This window comes from Argopecten irradians, chromosome 10, assembly GCF_041381155.1.
Source record: "Argopecten irradians isolate NY chromosome 10, Ai_NY, whole genome shotgun sequence".
Lineage (NCBI taxonomy): Eukaryota > Metazoa > Mollusca > Bivalvia > Pectinida > Pectinidae > Argopecten > Argopecten irradians.
Genome location: NC_091143.1, coordinates 39925872 through 39931871, shown reverse-complemented (window position 1 = coordinate 39931871; position 6000 = coordinate 39925872). Strand labels below are relative to the sequence as shown.

At 38.4% G+C, this 6000-nt stretch overlaps 1 protein-coding gene across 1 annotated transcript in view; it reads left to right on the top strand.

Annotated features, from left to right (window-relative positions):
- The first annotated feature begins 5546 nt into the window (after window positions 1-5546).
- The window catches only part of LOC138333885 (DNA polymerase subunit gamma-1-like), a 46147-nt gene continuing 45693 nt past the window's right edge, over window positions 5547-6000 (top strand). Inside the window, exon 1 of the mRNA XM_069282531.1 lies at window positions 5547-5658. The gene's annotated coding sequence lies outside the window, so the exon portion shown is untranslated. The remainder of the gene's footprint in view (window positions 5659-6000) is intronic.

Sequence of the window (6000 nt, the reverse complement as noted above, 5' to 3'; positions counted from 1 at the left end):
AAAGTTGTTCAGAAGGTGTAGTGGGCCTTTTCTTAATGCTAACAAGTTTTCAGTCTAATATATACTGTACTGATATACATGTACATGTACTTGGACAAGTTGGTGAAATACACATATAATACGCATTGAAACAAGCATAACATTTCGTTTAAAACTGTACTTTACTTTAGCGCATACAGTTACACAAATATTCCCTATACGTAAAGCTTAACTTTGTTTCTTTACAAGTAGGTCATGATCATCTAGCTAACAGTACTAGTTAGGCTATATATAGATCCTCCACGCGCTCTTGAAAATGTTTCTATTCAGTACGTGTGTAACAGGAGAGGAGAAAATGTAGCGGCCAGACCGGGATTCGAACCCGGGACCCTCAGAACTCTGGCCGAGTGCTCTACCGGCTGAGCTACCTGGTCACCGATGATCGACCCAGTCCAATCCCGCTACACTCCTCCCTCCTTTCTCGAAGCCATCGCCCTCGAAGACACACGAGAGACCCTTCCAAACACCACCACCGTGGGTTATTTAGTTGGGCGCCAATTCTGTAACAGGAGAGGAGAAAATGTAGCGGCCAGACCGGGATTCGAACCCGGGACCCTCAGAACACTAGCCGAGTGCTCTACCGACTGAGCTACCTGGTCACCGATGATCGACCCAGTCCAATCCCGCTACACTCCTCCCTCCTTTCTCGAAGTCTTCGCCCTCGAAGACACACGAGACCCTTCCAAACACCACCACCGTGGGTTATTTAGTTGGGCGCCAATTCTGTAACAGGAGAGGAGAAAATGTAGCGGCCAGACCGGGATTCGAACCCGGGACCCTCAGAATACTAGCCGAGTGCTCTACCGACTGAGCTACCTGGTCACCGATGATCGACCCAGTCCAATCCCGCTACACTCCTCCCTCCTTTCTCGAAGTCTTCGCCCTCGAAGACACACGAGACCCTTCCAAACACCACCACCGTGGGTTATTTAGTTGGGCGCCAATTTTGTAACAGGAGAGGAGAAAATGTAGCGGCCAGACCGGGATTCGAACCCGGGACCCTCAGAATACTAGCCGAGTGCTCTACCGACTGAGCTACCTGGTCACCGATGATCGACCCAGTCCAATCCCGCTACACTCCTCCCTCCTTTCTCGAAGTCTTCGCCCACGAAGACACACGAGACCCTTCCAAACACCACCACCGTGGGTTATTTAGTTGGGCGCCAATTTTGTAACAGGAGAGGAGAAAATGTAGCGGCCAGACCGGGATTCGAACCCGGGACCCTCAGAATACTAGCCGAGTGCTCTACCGACTGAGCTACCTGGTCACCGATGATCGACCCAGTCCAATCCCGCTACACTCCTCCCTCCTTTCTCGAAGTCTTCGCCCTCGAAGACACACGAGACCCTTCCAAACACCACCACCGTGGTTTATTTAGTTGGGCGCCAATTTTGTAACAGGAGAGGAGAAAATGTAGCGGCCAGACCGGGATTCGAACCCGGGACCCTCAGAATACTAGCCGAGTGCTCTACCGACTGAGCTACCTGGTCACCGATGATCGACCCAGTCCAATCCCGCTACACATGTATGTATATTTCTCAATTAGAATGATGTTCGACAACCAGAAAAAACATTCGGACTTCTCTGGGTTTATCTATAATTTGTTTGCAATCATTTCCCCACTGATACTCCTTTCATAAATGAAATTTTCAACAACAAGTAACCAATCAGCACACGTAGATCGTTTTGGCCAGCCAATCAAAGTGAACAGACTATTTATAACCATGTGAAATCAAAACAATATGGCAGGCAAAGCGACCGATTCTAATAGCTACCATCCTAGGATACAATAAATCGCTGACGTCATTACAATACAAAGCCTATAGCTCTTTGTGTAATTAATGCCGTTTAACCTTTACTGTTACACATATGCATTTGTGTGTAAGTTGAGTACGGAGAACGTGCCAATAAATATAGGTCTGTAATACATGTTGGAAAAAAACATCTTATCTGTAAGCATCCAAACAACAAGGTATATTTATTATCTACATCCTTAGAAAGACAACTAGGAGAACATGTGTGTTAAATGACTAGAAATTATGACATTTAATATTTATTATACATTGTTCTTTAATAAGAAACACAATCCTTGATACATATAATGACATCAAAAGCATACACTAATCTATTATATAAGCATAATGCTCTACAACTCACTTATACAAAATGTAGTAATACATGTACAATGTTATCAAGTCTAAGTGACCCTGCTAAAAATCAACAAAGCCTGCGGCCCCGAATTCATGAAATGTAAGTGTAGACTTAAGTCAAGATATTCTCCTTATGTAACGTATGTTAAAATTTGTGACTTAAGATCATTTTTGACTTAAGTTTGTTTTTTACTTAAGTTCATTTTTGACTTAAGTTTGTTTTTTACTTAAGTTTGATTTTGACTTAAGTTTGTTTTGACTTAAGTTTGTTTTGACTAAGTTTGTTACGAGATATCAGGGCCTGGCCTTCGTCGCATCAACTTATAGTCGCCATCTCAGAAAGTACATTACGGCGGCACATGGAAGTGAATTACACGAAAAAAGAAGTCAGATTTTAATAGATAAATTAAATAAGCATATTAGTACTACTAAGTATTCTAGATGACCATCATATCAGACAACAGGATAATGTTGACTCATCCTTGATCTCGTTTATCAGAATTACCATAGACTTATATATTTAATCAAGTACAAATATGACAATTTGTTGGTGTAATATATTAGTAGAATAACAATTTTGCTTTTGTTTGAAATATAACAATAGGTAGACGAGGGATTATTTAGGCAAAGCCTGCTGCCCAATTCATAATCATAATAATTCAAAATAAAAAAAAATATTTCTAATTAAAAATTACAATGTGTTATATATGACCGACGAGTAAATTAGGAATTACATTCAAATTCCAATGTTCAATTTTGGAATTAACATGTACCAGATAAATATCGTGGGCTTGGATAATCAAATAATTCCAAATAAACTGTGAATGTGATATTCATCTCTTGGCCTACCGTGCACTTTTTACACACAATCGAACAATTTCAATACAAATAAACGATATATTTTCAAACTTAATACACTTTGTCCAACATGTTCAGTAACTTCCTCATCTATCGTTACTTATCAACGATCTTCGTCTCCTACGAGGTGTTTGCCTTAATAAATATGGCGCCCTCAAAGTTGAGTTCTGTTCGTTAATTACCACTTCAGTTCCATTGTTTAGAGCATTAGAGGTGGTTGTACATGTAGGCAGTTCCTGTATCTCAGTTGGTCTGGAATGTTCGGCTGTGGTGTCTATTGTCTCTGAGTCGTGATTAGATAAGGTCACGACTTCAAAAGACTCTTTGTAAGAGTTACACGACGAATCTGTAGAGGTCACGAGGGTTTTGATATGGCATTTCAATATCTCGTCAGTCTTTACTTCAGGTAATGTCGGAATGCAATTGTTCAGAATTAATGATAGCACTACACCACCTATCGATATACTGGTAATTGATTTTGAAAGTTGTTCTTCCGTCCCGAAATACGATACATTAAAGGCAATGAAAAACAAGAAAACATTCGTACAAACATATCGCCATATACATGCAGCTGGTATATCAAAAGGATTGTTTTCTTCGCTTTCACAACGCTTAACACATTGATGAAAGAATGTCTTCGTCAACATCAAACTTCCTTTTTTATTGATAAATACTGCAGGTCCAACTGTTTTAAAACGGTTTCCGTATATTTCCCGATTCGGTACGATTACGATATCGTCTTTTGACAGATAAACTGTTTCAAGTACATTTTGATCAATAGCTGATTTTACGATATCTAAAATATTTTTCAAGTAACATTTATACCAATTTACCAATCTAGTAGATAATGTTAGATAACAAGTAATGCTTGCCATCACTATTGGTAAATTGCGGATATTGACTAATATTAAAACGGTAAGCGTTGGAACTATCCAATTTGCAATAAAAAAAGTTGCCCAGAAGCAAAAATGAAGCCAAATAAAGAAACATAATATTCCATTTTTTGAATCGCAGTGTAAGGGGGACAAATAAAGACTGAAAAATGCGAATCTATGGAAGAGAAACAACATCACAACGAGGTATACCAAGTAGAGTAATATAAAAACCCATGATATAATAAAGAACTCAAACATGTATTTCATAGGTGATAGCAACAACACTAACGCAACCAATTTCTGCCATGGTGTTTGTTTTGTACTTATATATGTATTTTTAAATTTCAAGTCCAATGACTGAAAATTACTGGAGACATAAATGTCGAATAACACAGATATAGCCGTAGAAGGGACACTATCAATCCCTATTAAATAAATATCATTCACTGCAATCCTTATATCAGCGTTATCGTTACATTTATACACATTACTCTTAGAATATACCAACCTGGCTATTATATTATGTCGTAAAATCCAAATCGACACTTTCAATAGATAGTAAAGAATTATAACCAAAATTGACAGAATAAGTGGGATAGATTCAGGTGTTTCAATGTGTTCAAATTGTCCATCTTTCCTTTCACAGTTGTTAGAAGATCCACCAAAGAAGTTTCGTTTGATGCAGACCATAGACCCTTGTCCTATTGGTTCGGAACGGCTCATTGCTGATTCATAGAAGTCATACCATACCAGTCTCTTGACCACCGAATATCCCTCTAACTCCGGATACATAACGTAACAGTTCCCTGCTGCGTTTAAGGTCATGCTTAAAAGTTCACATCCTGGTGGGAGAAAATGATGGAGATATCCTGTAAATTCCTCAAACTTTGCTAATTTTATCAAATATTTTGCACTGTGCTCAAGAACTTTTATTACTGAATATCGTTGTCCATTGTAGTTGACATTAACATATATTAACTTGGTCGCCTTTTTTATCTTTTCATTATATAGTTCCACTTCCGAGGATGGAATGTCGACGAATTCGAAGCACTCCCGATCGGGATCGGTAACCAGGTAACTTCGTAAACTTGATTTCCCGTCACTTTCGTCATATCCTAAAGTCATTGACACACACACAAGTATCACAACAAAAGGAATCATACTGCCACTATTTTACAATCCTCGGATATCTCAACCTAATACTGATTGATAAATGGGACTTATAACCGAGCCTTGGACACACCTTAATCTAAACTATGGTTAAGGTTTTTGGGTGTAACGTACCTTCCTGATAAATATAACGAGCTCCAACATGCATCTGATGGCGATGGCACAGAATATCATCCACCTAAAGGCGAATCCGTCTAGTTTCTTTTAATCATTTATCGGTTATATTAACCTGAATTAATGTAACACATAGACTTTCACTATACCTTCCATAGGAAATAGCATCCAGCTTAAGGAGATTTACTGAATAATATATAAATGTAAATATCACCCAGCTAAAGGAGATTTACTGAATAATATATAAATGTAAATATCATCCAGCTAAAGGAGATTTACTGAATAATATATAAATGTAAATATCATCCAGCTAAAGGAGTTTTACAATGGGCCGACTTGATTTGGATACACCTTTCACACTTTTGCACCACCTGACGTCATCACAATATAGCCACCGAATCAAGTCCCACGGTGTAAAAAATATCTGATGATGGATTGGCATCGCTATGAGGTAATTAGACCACCACATGCTTGTCAGATGATTTTCATGCATAGTTTGTCGTATTTAATATAAACAATGCTGAAAAATATGCCTATAGTACAGTCTCGGTTAGACTTTCATTTTATATATATATAGCATTATCACAGCGTTAATTTTGTATAATTTTGGTATCACGAAACAACAAAAAAGTAAATACAATTTTCCATTTATTTTGCATGATTAGTTTTGACATATTTAGTGGAGTATGAAAATGTATTTCTTCGCTCACGTGCATTCATTTAACATATTTTATTGATAACAAAGGGATCAGACAACAGGCAAGCCTATCCTATAAATCTTCTCCCGTGCCGG